A 23,060-nucleotide genomic window follows, 5' to 3' on the forward strand; every position below is an offset into this window, starting at 1 on the left:
GCGACAGATACAAAATAACAGGCAAGTTTTCTATTTGACTACATGCATCATAAATCACGTTATATTTCAATATTGAAAGATAAGTAATAGTAAGGACCTAGCATCAAAAACATCATAGGTTTAGCAAACAGGGACATACAAAATGAGTAATTCCCATTAAAATCTTTGATAAGGACAGACACAGATACCATACGCATCACACAAGGGCCACAAATGTCATGAAAGCAGTGGTTTCCATACTTTGATTTCACAAACCGGAAACTGACATTATTGAACATGAAACGGTGTCAGATGTAGCTGCTGAACCAAAAGTCACCTGTAATGGTTTCCGAATACAAGCTGCTCAGAAGTGGGTCCCTTCAAGTTCTCCCGTGCCCTCCTCATCCTCCTCTGATTCGGGGCTACCACGCCTCCTCCTTGTGAATTCTCCTCTTTTATTCCTCAAACTATATAAATTGGGCTTTTGTCAACTGAAACAATAAACCAGCACTCCAAATCGGAAAAGGATTAATACTATAAAACTGATATAGATAAATTATGTATAATCTTGCTGCAAAATAATGTAATTTTTCTGTTTGAATTTTTAAAATATATCCAGCTTTTAAAAATTTTAATACCTGTTGGTATAAGCTTGATAACCTAACATTTGGAAGAAGGATTGTCCAAGATCATGTCCTTACTACTTTTTTAATTTTAAAACCTTTTGTTAAAAAAAAATTTTTTTTAAGTATGCACGCATCTTTAGAATGCCCCCCAAATATTTAAATACATATTTTAAATGTGCTTTATATGAAATATGTATATACATATATATGTGTGTGCACACACACGCAACACACACACATATTGCCCTAAAAATGTTAACTCACTTAATTCTCACAACAAACCTATGATGTGGGTACCATTATTTCCAATTAAGGAACGTGAAGCACAGAGAGGTTAACTTTCCTCTGGTCATGCAGATAGAAACTGGCTGGGCTCTATATTATATATACTATATATATGTAGAGTGTGTGTGTGTGTGTATATATATATATATATATATATATATAGTATATATACTCTACATGTATACAGTGTATATATACTATATAGTTAATATTATATATTATGATTATATATAGTATACTATATTATACTCTTAGCAGCTGTTTTCCTACTATCCTTAGCAGATATTAACAAAAAAAGTTTTGGCCATTTCCACTGGTCATTTCCAGGAAACAGAGCAGTTCACCAAACACCTCGGGGATTCTACTTTGCTAATAACACATAATCTCACCTCTCTTGTTGACATCACGCTCTCTTGGCCAAGCAATAATGTCACTTTCTTCGATCTCAACCACTCAGAAAGTTAAAGCCACCTTCCTCTAGCCAAATGGAAGATCCCAGGGGAACATCACATACCCAGGAAAGAAGGAGCCCAATGCCAAGGCCTGGGTCACCTGCCTCTCATTTAGCCAGGGAGCAGGAGGCCAGTACTGACAGCCCCAAATTATCCCAAGAAAGGAGTGAGGAGCAGTTCTCCAAAGCCATGGGGAGGAGGCGTCGGTCAGAAAGAAAGATGCCCACCATGAACGTCGACGGTGTGAGATCAACCGTCCAGCTTTTTTCACTTCTTTACCTTTAAATCATTCATTGTATGAAACCCAGTTTTAACCCAGATATGCCATATTTCATTTCATTCCATGTACAGTGATACACAAACATGAGAGCAGCCAAGCAACAGAAGTCCCCCCTTTCTGTGCCCTTTCCTACATTTGCTCCTTGCTGGGCCCAAGAAGGCCTGACGGCCCTGGGGCCACCTGCTCTGAGCGGTCAGCAGAAGGCCCAGTCAACCACAGCCACGGGGAGTGTACCCGAGAGGGGCACCATGGCCTAGGAAAGCTTTCACATGGACCAGCACAGTCCTGGGGACTGGCATTCTGAAACCAACTCTGCAAAGTATTAGGAATATTAATAACAATCCTCACAGTAACACAGTGAGGTCAACTTCACCACGATTCCCATGTTGGATCTGCACTTTGCAGCACATAAACTTCACATGCACCCAGCAAGGCTAGTATTACCAGCCACACTTCATAGGCGAAGAAACTGAGATGAAGAGACATTAAGGAACTTGCCTATGACTGCACTGTGAGTAAAAAGTGACTGAGCTGGGATCATCATATAACATATAAAGGTAATTTACTGCATATCACAATTCTGAGCTAAAACTTCCACACTGATTATAACACCTAATTATAATCGTAACACATATATGCAAAATACAAGTGATTAGTATATATTCTTACATATGTAAGAGATAAGAAAAATATATGAAATAAAGATTGACAAATATCTTCTCAGAACTTAAAGACGTGAGGAGAATGGTTTTAGAAGGCATACAGGCCTCCTAACTCTTCTGCTATTAGAGAACACCCAAATTGATATTTACTTTACCATGCAATCCTCCCTTTATCAGACGTCTGGATTAAAATCATCGCACTGTCCTCGGTACATCCTCCAAGAAGACACCTTGTATAGGAGAAAGAGTCAGTGCACATTTAATGCTTACGAGGACTGTAATGATGCTGGTATTTCTACTGAAACGGTTTTCCACCTCATCCTCTTTCCAGTATCAGATAAAGAATGCCAAGAAACAAGACTGCTCTGTCAGGTAATCCATTTCACTAGAAAGCCATAAAAACAATTATCTCCGTCATTACAGACTCTTTAAAAGGAGTTTCAGAACGTCAAAGTTGCTGATCTGGGCCTGAGACAGAAACCTGACTGCCCACGCTCAGGAATAATGGCTTCAAATTGAGTCCTGGCTGTCATTAGACCTCCTAAAGTCAGAGATGCCAAAGACAGACGGATCCCAAGAGGTGGGGCACCTGTGCATATTGCTCCGAACTAGCCTGTGGGTCGTGCACTGAAGCAGGTCACGAGGAAGGATGATGGCGGGGGAGGGGGGGCGGGCGGCGGGGGTACAGGCGTCCAACATCCTCAGTTATTAGAGAATATCTAAGTTGCTATCATCTTTACCACTCAATCAACTCCCCTTTATCAACCGACACGTTCAACTCATCTCGCAGATCGCAAAGGCTCATCCAAGAACAAGTCACCATTGACATTGAGAAGAAAGGAACATAAGTGAAAACGAATTTAACAACGATGAGAAACCATTCCATGTCACCTGGAGGTACATAAACGCTTCCTGAGTACCTGGAGGTAGATAAAGGGAAACTGCAGATCTCTACCCTCGTGAAGTCTAGACAGAATACTCAGATTTAGAGAAAATTTTCATTTTTTACAAAGAAGTAGAAAAAAGGCAGTCATGAAAACTTTCTTTTAGATAAGAAATTCTTCAAAACCAAGTTATAAATGATTTTGCCAATAGGACAACACGACTATCCATCCTTATATGTCAGAGTCATTATCTACAGCGGTCCAAGTGGACGTTTATCATTCATTTTTCTTTAATTAGGATGCACACCTAATCAAAACCTCTCTTATCTACTTCATGTTTAAAGAGCTCAGAAAACCAACCATGCTTTGATTTTTCCCAGCACTGAATACAAAGAGTGAAAATGAGAGGTGTGCAAATTATCTTCCAAATTACAAGAAAATGCAATATTCATTGGTAAGGAAGGGAAAAAAACCTGTTTACCTTTGACTGTGCAAAAAATGGAAGGGAACGAAGGGGGCAGGCCAGATGGCATGTCTGGGAAGATACTGATGATGCCTAAGTGTTAATTCCTGGGGAGGGGAAAAATTACTATACTCTAACGAGCATAAAGAATTGCAAGTCCAAACTAACTGAAAATGACTGGAACCCAACTGTCACTCTGGGAGGCATGGCCGAACTCACCACTGATCAGAGCAGGAAGGTCTTGATCTGGTGCACACACCAATTCTCTCACATCCCAGAAAGATCCTTCAAGCCACACAAGTGATCTCTTCTCATCAGGGAGTCTCACTTGTTAAGGTTATATTTACAACTCGACATTAAATCATTTTTCACAAAATCATATCCACTAAATGAAAGTTAAAAGTGGATTGAGAATTCTCCTTCATAAGGTCACATCACATTTTAAATGACTCCTTCATTTACTATTTACTGAGCACCTACAACGTGTCCAGCACTGTTCTCAGAGCTGGGGTCCACGGTGAACAAAACAGATTAAGTCCTGTCCCCATGAAGCTGATATTCTGGTTGGGGAACGCACACAATAAACATAAATAAGTAAAATAGGTAGTGCTATGAGGAAACAGCAGCAGGGAAGGGGAACAGTGCTGGGCGGGGTGAGAGGCGGTGGGTGCGTGTGTGCAGAGCAAGCTTTGCAAACCTGCTGCGGAGGATGTCCAGGCTGAGGAGCAGCAAGGACGGTCGTCCCTTGGTGTCTTGGGGGGGTTGGTTCCAGGACCCCTTCGGATACCAAAATCCACGGTAGCAAGTCCACGATGCTCAAGTCCCATAGGTAAAATGGCGTAGTATTTGCTTCACCCCCTGCACACCCTCCCATATACTCTAAAACAGCAGTCCCCAACCTTTTTCACACGAGGGACCGGTTTTGTGGAAGACAATTTTTCCACGGACCGGGGTGGGGGGTGGTTTTGGGATGATCCAAGTGCATTATATTTACTGTTCACTTTATTTCTATTATTATTACATTATAATATATAATGAAATAATGGTACAACTCACCATAATGCTGACAGGAGGCGGAGCTCAGGCAGTAATGTGACTGATGGGGAGCGGCTGTAAATACAGATGCAGCTTTGCTCGCTCACTCGCCCGCCACCTACCTCCTGCTGTGCTGCCTAGTTTCTAACTGGCCTGCTACCGTGGCCCGGGGTGTTGGCGACCCCTGCTTTAAATCCATCTCTAGATTACTCACAATACCCAATACAATGCAAACGCTATGTAAATAGTTGTAAATACAATGCAAATGCTATGTAAATAGTTGATGGGGTAAATTCAAGTTTTGCTATTTGGAACTTTCTGGAGCATTCTAAAAAAATATTTTTCAATCCATGGTTGGTTGAATCCAGAGATGCAGAATGGGAGGATACAGGGCAGCCGGCTGCACCACGTTCTGAGGTGGGAAGCACAACCTTGTTCAAGGCCTGGGGAGGAAGCCACGAACCATGGTTAAAGCATCGGTTTTCACACATAAGAACTACACCGTGGGCTCCTGGAGGTGTCAGCAGACAGGAGACTCCAGCATGTGCTGCATGAACAAAGCAAGCTGCAGAAGGACAGGTACAGGACACCGTTTAAAGTTGCGTAAACGTGAAAAACAACACCACAAATAATTTAGTGATGCTATAAAGAGTGAGTGGGAAAGGAATAAAGAAATTTTATGGTTACGATAAACACCAAATCAGAAGAATGGCCGATTCTAGGAGGGAGGGAGGTACAACTGTGGAGAACTTGGGGAGATAAGCAATTTGGGGTAACATTTTATTTCTTAAACTGGATGTTGGATACATAGGTGGTCATTATACTACCTTTCAACCTTTCGTGTATCAGAAATACTTTGCACTATTTTTTAAGAGGAATCTTCAACCCTATCTCAGCATCCTCTGGTCTCTTAGTTAACCATCCGTGGGTCATCCTGACATGGACCTCTGCATAACGGACAAGGCGGCACCAGTATTTCTGTTCCGCTATGATTAAGAATACTGTACCACCGGTGGAATCATTTCTGGTACGAGGAAAAAGGGAAGAAATTAACGGAATGAAAAAGCTGTCATCACTTTTCTAGCACTCTGAAACTACACATTAGAACCGTTTAGGGTCTACAGAAAAGGCTGCATAAAAGAAAAAAATGGCAAATCTATGTTTAGTGCTTTAAACTGAGCTGCCTGTCACCATTTTAGACACAGCCCCTTATCTACATAGGAGGGAGGTATTTTTAGCAATGTCACCTTTGCTTCTCAATATACTTCTTTAAAAAAATAAAATGCCACGGATAAAAGGACATCATATATCATAAACACACGTGTATTTCGCAGCTCACCGGCGTGTGGAAAAGCAGCTGTGTATCCAGGGCTTCTCCCTGAGGGATCCCTGGGGGCACTGGCTCCCCTACTTCCTGCAGTCTGCTCCATCCTAAGGACCACAGGAAAGTGAGCAAGCAGAAGCAGCAGGTGCTCCCTGGGGAAATGGGTCCCGCACTCTAAGCCCCTCGCCGTGAGACCACCAACATCATAGCAGCTGAACCAAAGGTGTTTCAGGCACAGAGACGGCCTGGGTGCCCGGGAGCCCTGGGCACTCACTGCTCCTTCCAAAACACGTTTCCAGGTGTGATGTCACACTTGCAGAGGAGGGGTACAATCGAGAAGGAAGGACTTAATAAAATGTTAAACATCCCCAAATGACAGTATCTGAAGTAGCCCTCTACACCCATTGACACCGTGACCTAGTCCTGCTTCAGAGCATTCATCCTAATCTGAAATCATATTTGTTTATTTGTTTATTGCTGGTCCCCCAGCTTAAAATACAGGGTCCAGGAGAGCCGAGGCTTGGTTAAGTCCTGTTCTTTGCTATAACCCTAGCACCGAGCAAGGTGCCAGGTACCTAAGAAGCATTCTGTAAGTATTTGTGGAATAAACAGATAGATGGCTAATGAAAAAAGGAAGAAAACTTTACAAAGGTTCAAGATGTCACATCATCAGTCTTTCCAGTTTAGAACTGGATTTTGGTATATGTTAGTGACTCTTTTAAAATAAATTATTGCTATCGGCAAATGAATATCATGCCTGGAAAAAAAATCATAATTTCAACGAAGTCTCTCGCTCATGGTCAAGCAGTAGATAAGAAACACTGGCAGTAAGCTTTGGGGGGAAGCTGCGTTAAAAGATGGGTTGGTTTGGGGGCTTCCTTGGTGGCGCAGTGGTTGAGAGTCCGCCTGCCGATGCAGGGGATACAGGTTCGTGCCCCGGTCCGGGAAGATCCCACATGCCGCGGAGCGGCTGCGCCCGTGAGCCATGGCCGCTGAGCCTGCGCGTCCGGAGCCTGTGCTCCACAACGGGAGAGGCCACAATGGTGAGAGGCCCGCGTACCGCAAAAACAAAAACAAAAAAAGATGGGTTGGTTTGTTTTGTTTTGCTTATTTTGTTAGGCTGAGAGACACTGGAACTGGATTCATTTGGAAAAGAGAGAATTCGGACAGAAGCTGGTCTGAATGGAGAAGATGTGGATCCATCCTGGGGGCCAGTGAAACAGTCACTGAGGCAGGGAGGGTGGGGGGACGTCCTTCATCTGACCAGCAACACAAGCTCTTCAGGACTAAAATGGCAAGGTCAAGGGCGTTTACAATTCTAGCCAGGAGAAGGGCGAAGGCAGGGAGATCACCAACTTGCAATCCAACCCTTAAATAGGAGCATTTAGAAATAACAGGTATGACGGTAAACCGCTAAAGCTGATAACTGTTTCAGAGGAACATTCCGCCGGTTATGAAATTTAGTTTCCTAATATTTGTATATTACATCCTTTACCTTTTACATACATTTTCCTAATGTTAAAACACTCTGAGAGGTGACTCCAAGATGTGTGTCTGACGGTGACTGGAGAAGGTGCAGTGAGAGGGAGGAAGGCAATGTCTCATGGGGTTTTGATAATTCATCTGACTTACTGGCTCTCTACCGAGACAGCGCCATGCTCTCAGGAAAGCTTCTGAAGACTCTTAAGCTGCAATGCAACTGGAGCTCCAAAGACTGCAAGCTCCCTCTTGAATTGGTCTTTGGGTCCTAAGAAATCGATGCAATTTAACGGTTTTGTTTTGTAGCCCCTATATGAAAGTTAAGAACTTCATAATACCTTGAAAATATCTGTAAGATCCAAAGTACTCGGTATGATTTTGATCAGCAGAATCACATTCACTCATAGATGCATCTCTTCTTCACTGATTTCACTCCAGTTTTCTATTATCAATCATAAGGAAAGAAAACCAACCCCAACTGAAGATGTATTAGAGAGCCACATATTTTCACTTAAGATACTCATTTCATACTCCCAACCTTTATGCTAAATAATTACTATCATCCCTATTTAACAGATAAGAAAACTAACCTTTAATCCTACTTCCTTAACCTTTTAAATTTTACATAATTTCCTGGGGCCACAAAAGTGGTAAGTGGGGACTTCCCTGGTAGTGCCATGGTTAAGAATCCGCCTGCCAGTGCAGGGGACACAGGTTCGATCCCTGGTCCAGGAAGATCCCACATGCCACGGAGCAACTAAGCCTGTGCACCACAACTACTGAGCCTGTGCTCTAGAGCCCGTGAGCCACAACAACTGAGCCTGCAAGCTGCAACTACTGAAGCATGCGCACCTAGAGCCCGTGCTCTGCAACAAGAGAAGCCACCGCCGTGAGAAGCCCGTGCACCACAACAAGGAGTAGCCCCCGCTCGCCACAACTATAGACAGAGTCCGCACTCAGCAATGAAGACCCAATGCAGCCAAAAATAAATAAGTAAATAAATAAAAACAAAAATAAATTAAAAAAAAAAGTGGTAAGTGATGGACCAACCATAGCAAAACCCAGGCAAGGCTCTTTCCTCTATGCTAAGCGTTCTCTTGACCATTAGTACCATTTATTTGCAGTGTATTATCTTTCCAGATGTTTACCAGACACTAGCCAGTAAGCTGGAAAGTCACTGAGATGATTCCTTAAGACAGTGATCTCAGGATGCGGTCCAGGGACCACTGCATCAAAACCCACTGAACTTGCTGGACATACAGGTGCCTGGACCCAACTCCAGATCTACTGAGTGAGAACTGTGGATGGGTCCTTGGACACTGCTTTTTAACAAATTCCCCAGGTGACACTGTTTCACATGAAAATTTGAAAACCGCTTGTGGCTAATTCTCTGAAAACTTCAACTATTGCTATTTGCAGTTTCAAATTTGACAAAATTTTGTGTTCTCATTGAGGGTCATCTTTTGGATGATGGAGCTTGCGGTGGAATGTTACAAAATCCCATATTCCCCTTGAGGATTTATCTTTAGAGCCTCACAATTAACGTAGGTCCCTAGGAACTTGCAAAGCAGGTAAACATTATGAGCTGAAATGGCAGAACATTTATGACATGCCTACTCGGACTCCACACTGCTCTAGATGTCTCCCAACACAGAAGTTTCCTTTCAACCTTGAGGTTGCACCAGCATCACCATTTCATTGCCCAGAGAAATGGAGTAACCTGTCCAAAGTTACACACCTGAAGGTTGACAGACGTTTCAATGTATCTCTTCTAAATCGCTGTATTTCCTTTGTTCTACAACACAGCTCCTCCCCATGAATGACTGCTACCCAGGGTTTAAGAATGAAGGGGAGAAACTTTCCAAATGTCCTGAGCAGACAAATCAGTCAACCTCTATTTTTCCAACTTTATACGCATTCCACTAAGAGTATTCCTCTTAAACTCAAGTCAATAAAAGTCAAAATCTAATAGCACAAAAGAATGGTATCAAGTGGGGGGAAAAAAAACAGGAATTCTCTGTAAGGATATTACCAAAACCTCTCTATATCTCTATGATGTAATTCTCCATATGAAAACTGCATAAAAGCCGGCCACTCCCAAGCCCGTGCTGAACCTCAGAGTCCACAACGGCAGGGGCTAGGAGAATTCCAGGTACCATGCCCCACAGCGTCACCTTCGGTTCATAAAGCTGTCTTCCTCAACTGCATGAACGTGGGGGAAAACAAGACTGGATTTCAGGTAAATCTAAGGTCCATCCAAACCATGTGCTTTTCAAGAATGTGACAGAGCAGCTCATGCGCCTGGAGATTCTGCATGGAATCTGTGAGGTGAGCCTGACCTCTGCTAACCCCCTGCCGCAGAGGAGAAGGGGAGGCTTTGGAACTCAGAACAAGGCCAAAGGAAGCTTAGTATTTTCTATCTCTGGGCCAGCGCCCCCATAACTCCTAGTATATCCCAGCCTCTGAAGCGTCTTGACTCTTGAGTTCAGGCTGGTTTGGGTTCAGGCTGCGGTGTCTGCTGCCCCTTGGGACGTGCAGGAGGCACGTGGGAAACGGTGGGCACCAGCCCCCCATGAAGAGCCTCTACACAACAGTTCCAGTTAAGAAACTGGGAAATAGATGGCTAAAGGCTGGTTGTTTCAGTTAAGACTAAATATTTACGCACAACACTGAGATGTACACAATCATCGTCAGGGACTTTAATTTTGCTTGAATGTCCTGTTTCACCACAGCTCTCTGATGGCTGTGCTGCAGGACAATGATGAAAAGTGTAGGCAGTACATAGCGGGAGGGGGAGGGACTGGATGACAAGGCTTCCCATCGTCATCGTCAAGGTAATGATGCTTTACCAGTATTGCACAGGACCCAAAGAAAGTATTTATCTCCCATTAAAAATAATGATGCAGATAAAGATTGGTATAGATGAAAAAGCTCCCCAGAACATACTGTTGCATAAAAAAGAAAAAGGTTACATATTAGTATTTAAGTCAGAAGTCTCCTCATGCCAAATATGTAACTGTCTACAAATCTGTACTTGTGTCGAACAAAGCTATTGCTATTAACTAGGTACTTGTGATGTACCAGGTACTATGCCCAGTGCTGTGCGTGTATTATATATGTAATCCTCATGTCCTTGAGGTTTAGGCACTGCAGCCATTTTGTAAGTGATTAGACTCAAGAAGTCAAGAGAGGGCTTCCCTGGTGGCGCAGTGGTTGAGAGTCCGCCTGCCGATGCAGGGGACGCGGGTTCGTGCCCCGGTCCGGGAGGATCCCACATGCCACGGAGCGGCTGGGCCCGTGAGCCATGGCCGCTGAACCTGCGCGTCCGGAGCCTGTGCTCCGCAATGGGAGAGGCCACAGCAGTGAGAGGCCCGCGTACCGCAAAAAAAAAAAAATAATAAAATAAGTCAAGAGACTTGACCCATGACACAAAGCAACCACATAGGAAGACTGGGAGCCCAACCCAGGTCTGTCTGATTCCAAGACCCACTAGAGTCTATTACACACTCAAAGAGGCAGCTTTGGGAGGATTTTTGCCAACATACCTTCAGTAGCTATCTCTAGACAACAAGATTTCTTCTTCTTGTTTTTCGATATTAGAAAATGTTTTACAGCGAGTATGGATTATTCTTAACACCTGAAATAACAAAGATGTTTTAACTGGAAGGATAAACAGGATTGAAAACCATTCTATCTTCTGAACATCTCCTTTTCCACCCTAAACGGTCCAAAAGTAATATTTAATCTTCAACTAAATATGAAGTATTTAGTAATATTTAAGTAATATTTAACCTTCAACTAAATATGACCACAAAAAATATATGTAGTGAATTGCCAAAATATCCATCATTGAGAGGAGTTAGCGTTACAGTCAATTTCTGAAACTTTCTGGATTACTCCATTAACAAAAGACCATCTGCCTCCAGACTCCTGTTCTTCCAATACACCCTACATTTATCACCAAGCATCTTCTTTCCGACTCCACTACTTTCAATGGCTCCCCAGTACCTAGCAAAGTCCAAAATATCCCTTAGCTTCATATCCACGATCAAGCCCCACGCTCCTTAGACTCATCTCCTAGTACTCCCCAGGATAAAGGCTACATTCCAGTTAAATGTAGGCCTCTTGACTTCTGGAGTGTTCTATCTGGAATGTCTGCTCAATGACTAGTCAAAGTCCAACCATCTTCCAGGGACCAAATTGGAAAAGCCAAAACAGAAAATGAAGACCGCTCAATCGATTTTTCCTACAAAGGGATGCGCATAAGAAACATAGTTACCAATACATAGAAGGGGCCATGTGAATAAGCACTGAACATTATAAAACATTTCTTAAATTTGCATAGCCAAGTGACAAACCATATTTCATAAAATTCATGATACCGTTAATTGTAAGAAATAACAAGATATGTAGCACTCTGCGAATTAAGAGGTAACTCAAATGTTGCAATTTTAATTTTCTATTTAGAGAACTCTTTTAGATTTATTTAGATATTCTGTGCATGCAAAAGAAAAGAGGAACAAAACATACTGGCCAAGATATTCAAAATAATTCTTTACCAGGTCAGAATCCAACTCTTTTGAATTGCATGCCGACTCAGTTACTGTGCTCTATGTTTTTACACAATACCATCTATATTTCTTCATGGGTGATGCACTATTTCTTACGAGTGCTCCATTACTGTCTCCAAGATTTTCTTCCAACCAACTGACACCCAATCTCCAATTTTTGATGCGTGTGCCCCATCAACGAATTCTGTTGCCAGCTTTCTCTCTGCCATATGGCTGAGAGCAACTGTAAGACATTTCCCAATTTCAGAGATGTACAAATGTGAAAAAAAATAGGTTTGTTTTAGAAAGGATGAAATGTGGGGCTTGACTAAAACACACAGAAAGTCACTGTTGGAGAATGTAAACACTACATAGAAAATGACCAAAGAAGAGAGATCTACAGAGAAAATAGTTTTTCTCTTTTTAGTTCAACGTCAAGATCAATATCACGGCCCAGCCCTAATTCAGCTTTTGTCACTCCCCAATCTGATCCCTTTCCTCCTCTTCTGAGTATTTCCCCTCTACTGATGTCTTCCGTGACACCAATTAGAGCTGGCAGGAAGGGAAGCAGCCCGCCTGCACATCTTCTCTCAAAGATCCCATTCTTTCTTCTCAGGGAACCTGCAGTATTCTCTTCTCGGATCAGACAAAACCTCTAGAATCTGTCTAGTCTGAGCTATGGACAGAGCAGCAAACTTGTTATGAAGAGGATGGTGCCCTTAAAAATAACAACTGCGTACCTGAGTCCGATAACGCTCAGTTTTAAATAAGGGGCCGTGCTTTTTAAGCCTTTTCAAATATTTTTTGTAGTGAAGTGTAAGTCACACATGGCCTCATTTTTTAATTCAATTCCATAAATATTTACTCAATACCCTAAGTGTTGAGACCCATACTGGTCTGGGGATCAAACTCCAAGGGAAATAATTTCCTCCAAACAACAAGCACTCGCTCAATGTAAGTGGAGAGCAAACCAAGCACACACGGCAGAGTAAACATCACATCTGTTTTCTAGATTTAATAGAAACCTTTCTGCTTTCTCTTTCTTTCTCTTTTTTAAGTTTATAAGGAAGGGTTAAAAGAACAGTGTATCAAAATGTCAACCACCTAAAAATTAAGTTGTCGGCTTTTTCTCTGTACTGCAAATTACCAAAGAATTAGGGGTTTGGTGCTAATGGAAGCTTACAACTCTAAAGTGTGCAATTTAACCAATCACTGTAAAGTCTAAAAACGCAGTACCGAAGACATTTCAACCAAGCAAGCTGCAGGTCTGGTCTAATTTCAACTTCTCTATTTGTGCCATTCCTCCCTTTTTCTTTTTTCCTTCCCTTTGCTTTGGAAATGTGTTTTGGGACAGTGACATGGTTAAGTGAGAAGTGCCCAGAGGTCCCACATTCATAATACACTCATGTGAAAAAAGGACAGTCATCCAACCAAGGAGGGGGAGAGAAGACCTCGGGCTGCGGCCGTTCTCGGGTCTTCTTTATGCTCACGTCACATTCAATTCTGGACTCAAAACACGAAATTTGCTTTACAGCTTCCGAATTTCAGACTTCCTTTTGCAACTGACTCATCACTAATTGGGGTGCAACGTGTCTGTGATCATCTCTGCACTAGAATTCTCACTTCAGAAAATTCTAAAATGCTAAATTATAAAATAATTTGCAAATAAAGCAAAAACTTAAACAGAAATCAATTACCCCAAATCACTGCAGATATCTTCTACACTTGTGAAACCTCTCGCTTCCCCCCCCCCATTTTTTCTAATTGCCAACTACAAACACATCACTTAAAAATAAATCGGAAAGAACACTGCCTACCCAGAAGAGACTGTATCTTGACAGACAACACATACTTTTGAAAGACAACACCAATAACCTAAACCGAGAATATAGCAAGATATTTGGGTACAAAGGAGAGTAAGAAATATACTGACGCTTTGCATCAATATAGACTCGTTACTTAAATACAATTTTTAAGTAGCCCTTTAAACAATATTTTCCTCAATAAGAAGAATATTCAATGATTTCTACTACTGCACACACAAAAAAATCTCCTCTTCCCTGATCTATGAAATGCACTTTCCCATGCAGGCTTGCATCCACGTCTAATTCTCCAAACAATAACTTACTGCGCAGTCCAACTTGAGAAATGAGAGTCTCATTCATTTACCAGGCAAAGTTAAAGCCAGCAAGATGCTTCAGATGGTCTGGTTTTGCCTGCCCCACCCTTGTTTCCTTGGAGCCATTGTGATGTCACAACACCAGGCAGGGTAGTGACTTCACTGCTCCAGCCCCTGCTTCTGAGCACACAATTCTCTGAAGCCCCAGCAAAACAAACGACAGCAGAGCCCTCCAGGAGTGCCTGATGAATTCCCAAGAAACTAGTAGCTACGGAGCCTTTCAAAAGAGAGAGATGTTGCAGTGGCACCATCAAAGATCTCTCTCCAAATGAAGTCGTGCCAAAGAGAAATCTGAGTCATGGTTTTCAATAGTAAGTCTATATTCCATAATAAAGCTGACATTTAGAGGAAGACTGTGGTTGGACACTTGGAAGAGGCGGGGGAGGAAAGATGACCAGGGTACTCGAGGACTTAAGAAATCTCTCTCCATTACAGTCAAATTCTCATGGAAAAGAAACATGTATTTATTTTTCAGCCTACTCTTGGAGTTCTATTTTACTGGAGAGGACTTGAATTCTAATTCGTGAATTTTAGGGCTTTTTAAAAAAATCACTAACTTAAAAGATAAATATGTTTTACAACATGGAAGACAATACACTGGACAGCATATGCCTGTCCTAAACCAACAAACAGTAAGTCCAGAAAGGATTCACAAAGTACAGACAATATCACATCTCCTGGGACATGAAGGGCTGCCCCTCTTCTACTTGAGTGGCCCCTGGATGCATCTGACCAACCGATGTTTCAAGACCAATGTCTAGATAAAATAGCATCTGATCAAGTAAAAAAAATCCCAGATCTATTTGAACACAATTCAAAGTTGGCCCAAGTCCAAGCACCGTGCAAGAAATGACACAAACTACTTTTAACTTAAGTTGCATTCGTGCAGAGGAAATGACTTAAAAATTAAATGTAGGGCTTCCCTGGTGGCGCAGTGGTTGAGAGTCCGCCTGCCGATGCAGGGGACACGAGTTCGTGCCCCGGTCCGGGAAGATCCCACATGCCGCGGAGCGGCTGGGCCCGTGAGCCATGGCCACTGAGCCTGAGCGTCCAGAGCCTGTGCTCCACGACGGGAGAGGCCACAGCAGTGAGAGGCCAGCGTACAGCAAAAAAAGGAAAAAAAAAAAAAATTAAACGTAAACAGTTCCCTGTGACAGACCTTTGACCTCTTATCTTCTCAATCCTTCACCTCAAAGGGGCTTACAAATTAAATTAAGTGGCTTCTCTTCTGCTTCTTGATAAATCATTCACAAAACATGTTCTGTGTTGCCAAAATTATTTGCCTAAAGTGTATTAGCTCCATAAACTGTACGCAGTAACTGGTGCATCTGGTATTTTGCTTTTCTAAACCACCAGAAAATCATAATGCAAATGAGACTATTTACTATTCAGCTATTTTATTTTCATCAATGCCTTCTGAAGTTAATAAAGTCAGCCTTCTCAATGTAGAATTTATTTCCTCTCACAAGGACTTTGTTACTCCAATTAAAATTTTAAAAGTCTGCTACCAAAATTAACATGCATTTTTTAAAAACACTGTTTGAGCCACGATGCAAATCACCTCCCATTTCCCAGAGTTCACGCAAGCTTTGATGTGCTCTTTTTTCTTAATAGGGCTTTTCTGCTTAATTTTCTGTAATTGGTGCTGCGTTCAGGGTTCCCAGATCATAAATGGATGACCATAAATTATCATTTTTGTTTCCTTGAGACATTAAAAATCAGTGTAAAACTCAAAAAGAACGTTTTCAGCACTGGATTTGTTGACTCTACTGCTAGGAAAGCTAATGCTACCAGGAGAAACTCCAACGCACACCTGGCCGCCCCAGAGAGCCTAAAATGGGCCAAAAAAAAAAAAAAAAGGACGGGCAGGATATCTGCAAAAGCAATTCCGCAAGCCTAATGTAAAAAATCTGAAACCCCAACTTAAACACGTAATGCAAGCGCCGCATCAGCAGGAGTGACTGACCCTCTCAGGATTTCTCAGGCCGGCCTCCACGCGTAATTAAAACCACATGTTCTCTTTATCTTTCTATTTGTTCTGCAACAATCTCTCCCTAACTTTAACCCTAGGCTGGAACTGGAGAAGAAACCCCTAGACAACTTTGTATCCGGAAATCTGAAAACCGAAAAGGAGAGAACGCTCCGGCGGCAAAGGACCACAGTGTCAATTTACTAGGTAACCACACCCACCGCATTGCAGAAGCCGTGAACTTGGCGGTTGCGGGGGGGGGGCGGCGGTGAGATGGCGGGGCGAGTTGGAGAGAGGACGGAAAAGGGGGAGGGAAAGGAGGGCGAGAGACGAGGGGAGACCCCAGAAAGCCGGCCCCCGCGGCAAGGAGCCGGGAAGCACCCGCCAGGAACTGGCTGAGACCCCGACTCCCGCGATTCCGAGCCCCGGCCCCCACCCCCCGGGCTCCCCGCCCCCAGCCGCCGCAGAGTCGCCCGCGCACACGCCTCCCGAGGCAGCGGAGCCTCGTGGGCGCCAGGTGAGCAGCGCCGCCCCTGGCCCCTCGGCCCCGCAGGTGCCCCAGCCCCGAACCAACCCTTTGAGACGCTGCCCCCTCCTCCCCGGCCGCAGCCCCCGCCGCCGTCCGGGGGCCGCCGCCCCACTTCGGGGAAGCGGACAAGTTACATAAAAGCGGCCAGCCGCTCCCGAGCGGGGATGCTTTGTGCGAGCACACCTTACCGGCCCCGCGCCGCGCCCGGCCGCGCCGAGCCTGCAGCCGCCGCGCCCAGGCCCCTCCGCCGGCCGGCCCCCGCCCCGGGCGGCGCCGCAATGTCGCCCCCGCGCCCCTCCCCCACCCTACCCCGAGGGGTAACTCAAAACATGGCGCCCGGGACGGTGGGGGGGGTGGGGGGGCGAGGAAACTGACAGAGCCGGGGCGTGGGGAGCCAGCCGCCCCTCTCGGCCATGGCTCGGAGGGAGGACCCCAGGCCGGAGGCCAGGGCTCAGGCTGCGCGCCGGCCACGCGATGCTGCAGCGCGGCCGGCGGAGCGGGCACGTCCCCGGGCGCGATACGCGGCGCTCGGGCTCGGCCCGGTGGGGGTCCCCGCGGGGGTCCGGGCGGGGCGGGCGCCAGGCTCCCGCGGTTCGGGCGGACGAGCGGCGCCGGAGCCACGCGTCCGCCGGGCCGCCCCGCGCCCGCCCACGGCCCGCCCTGCGCACCTCGCGACCCCAAGCCCCCCTCGGATCCCCTAGCTCCGCAGGCAGAAAAGTTACCTGGCCTGGGCCAGGGGCCCGGGCGCACCGCGGCGTAGGGACCGGGCTCGGGCGCGCGTCCTCTGGGAGCTGCGCGGAGGCTCGGGCGTGGGGAGGAAGCCGCAGACTCGGGCCGCTCGCCGCGCTCCCCGCCCCCTTTTGCAGGAGCCACGGAGGCTCCGCGGGCTGCGGCGGGGCACACGCCCAGGGACGGCGCCCGGCCAGGCTCGGCCGCGGGGGAGGGGGCGCCGCGGGACTTCAGGACCGTCGCGCCGCGGCTGCCTTCCCCATCGTGGCGCAGGGTCGCGCTCGGGGACGACGCCTCCAGACCGTTGCCAATCGCGTTAGCCTTTGGATTTCCACTGCGATGTCTGCCCGGCTCTCTATCCCTCCCAGGCACCCCCGGGAGAGTGGGGGGAGGGTTTTCTGACCTTCAGGTGAGTTATTTATTGGCTTAGGGACTGCAGGGTTTCCCCCCCCCCTTTTTGAAAGAAAAAAAGAAATCAAATTGGCGGCGTTTTGCACAGGGTGGGTGCCCCAGAAATACTAAATTAATGGAGAAGATCTGAATTGAAGGTTGAGGGAGGAGGTTTCCTGTCTTTGGGCAGCCCCCGCCTCCCCACTGTCTCCCCCTTCCCCACCCTAAACCTGCAGTTACAGGTGGTCTCCTGGGCTTCCCAGCCTAAAGAGAAGTCATTATTGATAACGCTTCCCACTGAAATGGAGGGCGGGGTGGTGCACAACGACTTGCGGGCAAAAGAAATTATTCCTGGTCTCTCACAGAATCTAAGCTCTAACCAAGTAACCAAGGCACCTTTATGAAAATGTTAAGGGCCTCTCCATTTACTCCTAGTCACCCTTCCAGGAGCTCCCGACTCATTTAGGGAGGGAAAAAAATGGATTTACAGAAGTATTGCATTTGCAATCCAGTGCCAAAGATGTGGTGCAGAGTTAAATGGCTGTGGCAGAGCTTCTGGACCTGCTTGAGGCCCCGGGAGGTGGGAAGACTTGGCCTGTGTTTCCAGGACAGGGAAGATGGCAATAGGGGGTGGGGGGGCTTATAGCACAAGGAACTCTATACTCTATTCAATATCCTTTAATAAACCATAAAATGGAAATGAAAAAAAAAGAAAGGGGAGGGGGTATTGTTCACATTTTTCAGGTTGTATAAGAGAGAAGTTTGGAAAATTGTGGTTCCTATGTTTCTGTGGAGTTTATGGATCTGTATTCTGTAGATAGGCAGCTTTGAAAAATTTTTGAGGAAGAATATGTGACTTAAGTCATGTTATAGGAAAACTATTCTGATAACACTGCAAAGACTAGAAAGGATGGGCAAATACCAGAAGCTGACAGGAGGTGACTATGGCATTGTTCCAAGTACCAGAGATAACACGGACCTAAACTTTCAAGTGACAGATAAAGGGTCAGTTCAAATAATGGATGCATTTGTGGGTGATGACCTGTGTTAATTTCCTATCGGGGGCCACAAGTGTTAGATAGATAGACATATATATATATATATATATATATATATATATATATACACGTATCACATCTGTACATATATGCTGGTGTGTGTTGCATATAAGATCTGTGAATAAAGAAAGGATTTATTTTCCTTTTTTGATATGCACACTAAAGCACTTTCCTTTTTTAAATTTATGTAGGTTGTTTATTATAAAGGATCCATTGTTTTTATTAACTGCATAATGTTAGGAAGAAAATGCAAGGAATACTAGGATTAGGGACAGAAGTAAACCTGTAATACCAAGCTAAGCCTGATATCACATAAATCCAAAGTAATTCTCAAAATTGTTTTCATATCAATTTATAATTCTCTTTTACATGAAGCAATGTTTCTCTTTTATTTTTTAAATTTATCTGTTTTTTTTCATTTTTTAACATCTTTATTGGAGTATAATTGCTTTACAATGTTGTGTTCGTTTCTGCTGTATAACAAAGTGAATCAGCTATATGTGTACATATATCCCCATATCCCCTCCCTCTTGCATCTCCCTCCCACCCTCCCTATCCCACCCCTCTAGGTGGTCACAAAGCACTGAGCTGATCTCCCCGTAAAGCACTTTCCTTTAAAAGTGGAGTTGAACTGTTGTATTGTATTGTATTGTTTACAGTATACACCACATTGGCATTATCATTCGAGACAGAGATGGTTTCATATTCTCATTCATTTTATTGCTGTATTTTTTTTTAACTGAAAGCAAACTGTTTTCTCCCTGACTCATGAATCTTCATCTTTCTAGTGATGGAAAAAATCAGTAATAGTGTATGAATGTCTATTTTCTTGGGAGAAAATGTTCAAATACTAAATATTATTTTTTTAAAGTTAGAAGTACCTAGCTATTTATCCTAATACTGCATAAATTCAAAATTTGGAGTAAAAACCATACTGCTTCACAGTTTAACAGTAAATGTGGGAAGCAGTTACTATGAAACCTTTTGGGTTTGACCAAGGCTCTCCGCTATTCTTTTTTTTGTTTTTCCTAGCACACATATGGAGAAAAAGAAATGCCAAATGAAAATTCATGAGCAGCACAAAGCTAGCTCGTCAGTAACTTGCCTGCATCTCTGTAATAAACTCTCTTCCTTCTACCTTGTGAATATCGTGCCAAAGCCGCTGCTAGTCATCTGTCTCCCCACAGTGCCTCACTGGGTACATTGCAAGCAAGCATTGAACACTTTTGCTAAATGAATGAATGGACGTTGAATAATGAACTAAGTTGTCACTTGACTTTGAGGGTTCCGTTTCCTCACATATAAAATAAAGGACTATTTCCAAAATTCCTTATGTTTCAAAAATACTAGGGTTCCATAAAATAAAAAGACATTAACACATATTAATACCTGCTGAGTAAAAGCAATAAGGGAAAACCTACACTTTAACGCTCATCAGGAAATAAAATAACGAGCTCTTCCACATGGAAAAGAGAAGGAAAGTAACAAAGGAGAAGACAAGGTGATGATACCATTATAGTTGGATCTGCTTTGTTTCATAAAAGACCAACGTCACCCTGCATCCCTCTCACTATCAAAAATAAAGCCACTGTACCCCCAGAGAACTTTTTATTCTTGTCAGCGTGAGACCCCTCATGGTGCTGTTTCAGTGGGTTACAGAAAAGTAGTTCTGGGATCAAAGGAATGCCTTTCAGACAGTCCCAGAGCGAGTGCAGATTTGGCCTGAGAACTCAATCAGATTCTAAATTTTCTGTGTTCACACAGGAAGTACCGAAATACTCCATGAAATGTGGGGAACGAGTCCATGACTCCAAGCCCAGGTCTCAGGATGCCCATTCTGGTCTCTGCCACCATAACTAAGGCTTACCCTACAATAGGCTTCCTGAAATTGGTCTATTGTAGGGAAGATACATCACTGAAGGCCAACAAGCCATCCAGAGAAAAGGGACACAGCTAACTTTAGGTAAGATAAATGTGTAACTTCATCCCAAGCCGTAGAGACAGGATTCCCCACGAACCTCCATCCAACCACAAGCATCCACAGCATACCGACTCCTTGGTACTCACTGGTACCCTGCTACCTGATGAGCAACGATAACTCCAGGGCATTCCCTAGCGGTCCAATGATTAGGACTCCAGGTTTCCACCGCAGGGGGCACCGGTTTGATCCCTCGTTGGGGAACTAAGATGCCGCAAGCCGCATGGTGTGGCCAAAAAAGAAAAAGCAGAAGAAAAAAAAATGGTAACTGTGGCCTGACAGCCAAGGCAAGGGCAGCATTTGCCGGTTGTATTAGAGCCTCATCAACAAGATGTCAGGGTGTATTGTCAACCTCATCAACAAGACCCCAGGAAGAGATGATGGAGAATCTATCAAGTGATCCCATCAGAACGTTGCCCTCCAACACGAGGACTGGGAGAACACTGAGGCTTGACCAAACCCTACAGATGCGGCAGATCGAACAGGCATGCAGTCCTGTCGACAGTCTCAGACTACCCTTCATTAAAGCATGTGGTATTTACAAAAATCTCCGTATTCTTCAGTCCTTTAAGTTGACTGTTTCTCATAGTCAGTTGCCTTAGTAAAATGTTAACAACAGGGCTTCCCTGGTGGCACAGTGGTTGAGAGTCCACCTGCCGATGCAGGGGACATGGGTTCATGCCCCAGTCCGGGAAGATCCCACATGCCGCGGAGTGGCTGGGCCCGTGAGCCATGGCTGCTGAGCCTGCGTGTCCGGAGCCTGTGCTCCGCAACGGGAGAGGCCACAACAATGAGAGGCCTGTGTACAGCAAAAAAAAAAAAAAAAAAAAAAAATGTTAACAACACTTGCAGTAGCTAGTTGAGACTTATTCTATGCTCAGGATAATGTCAGGCACCTGAATTGCATATCAAGTCCTTGAAATGAGGACACACAGTCTTTAGCCACGGCATTACCAGGGACCATAAATACGGGAAATACAGGGATGAATGCATAATTCAAAAGCAACAAGCTTATTCTTCTGAAATAAAAATTCATTTGAGAGTTTCCAGGTTCTAAGAATAGTGTCAAGTTAACAGCTCATCAAAGCTTCCAGATGCTTCCTTCATTCCAAGTTTGTATACATCATTTCAGGGGTCTGCATACATGCAGAGCACAGATGCAAAATGAAATTTTAAAATGCCAATAAGTACAAATGCACCACAAAATATACAAAAACATGTACATATGAGAGGAAGTACATATGATGTACTTCCCCCTGCTAGTACATCATTAAAAAATCGTTCCCCACAAGATTCAGAGCTCTTTTCTACCTTTTTTGTTAAGATATGGAACAGATTCAATGCCTTCAAAAAATCAAAACATAATCTTAATGGAAAATAAAATGATTTATATGCAAATCAAAACTACAGTGAGGTATCACCTCACACTGGTCAGAACAGCCATCATCAAAAAGTGTACAAGCAATAAATGCTGGAGAGGGTGTGGAGAAAAGGGAACCCTCCTAAAGTGTTGGTGGGAGTGTACAACCACTATGGAGAACAGTATGGAGGTTCCCTAAAAAACTAAAAATAGAACTACCATGTGATCCAGCAGTCCCACTCCTGAGCATATATCCAGAGAAAACCATAATCTGAAAGGATGCATGCACCCCAGTGTTCACTGCACTGTTTACAATAGCCAAGACAGGGAAGCAACCTAAATGTCCATCAACAGAGGAATGGATAAAGAAGATGTGGTGTGTGTGTGTGTATATATATATATATATATATATATATATATATATATATATATATATATATATATATATAAAATGGAATATTACTCAGCCATAAAAAAGAATGAAATAATGCCATTTGAAGCAACATGGATGGACCTAGAGATTATCATACTAAGTGAAGTAAGTCAGAGAAAGACAAATATCATATGATATCACATATATGGAATCTAAAAAAAAATGATACAAATGAACTTATTTACAAAGCAGAAACAGACCCGTGCACACAGAAAACAAATGTATGGTTATCACAGAGGAAATGACAGGGGGAGGGATAAATTAGGAGTTTGGGATTAACATATACACACTACTTTATATAAAATAGATGATCAAGAAGGACTTACTGTACAGTGCAGGGAACTCTACTCAATATTCTGTAATAACCTATAGGGGAAAAGAATCTGAAAAAGAATGGATATATGTATATGTATAAC

At 43.9% G+C, this 23,060-nt stretch overlaps 1 protein-coding gene across 15 annotated transcripts in view; it reads right to left on the minus strand.

The window, feature by feature from the left end:
- Positions 1 to 23,060, minus strand: part of EPB41L3 (erythrocyte membrane protein band 4.1 like 3) — a 212,365-nt gene that overhangs the window by 116,003 nt on the left and 73,302 nt on the right. Inside the window, exon 2 of one of the 15 annotated variants that reach the window (XM_079943282.1) lies at positions 11,015 to 11,098. The exons of 12 other annotated variants lie outside the window; for them this stretch is intronic. The gene's annotated coding sequence lies outside the window, so the exon portion shown is untranslated. Of the gene's footprint in view, positions 1 to 11,014; positions 11,099 to 16,884; positions 17,379 to 17,418; positions 18,703 to 23,060 lie in introns of those variants that run through there. 2 more of the 15 variants (XM_079943279.1, XM_079943270.1) reach the window with 2 other exon arrangements.

This window comes from Stenella coeruleoalba (genome assembly GCF_951394435.1).
Source record: "Stenella coeruleoalba genome assembly, chromosome: 14".
In the NCBI taxonomy this organism is placed as follows: Eukaryota; Metazoa; Chordata; class Mammalia; order Artiodactyla; family Delphinidae; genus Stenella; species Stenella coeruleoalba.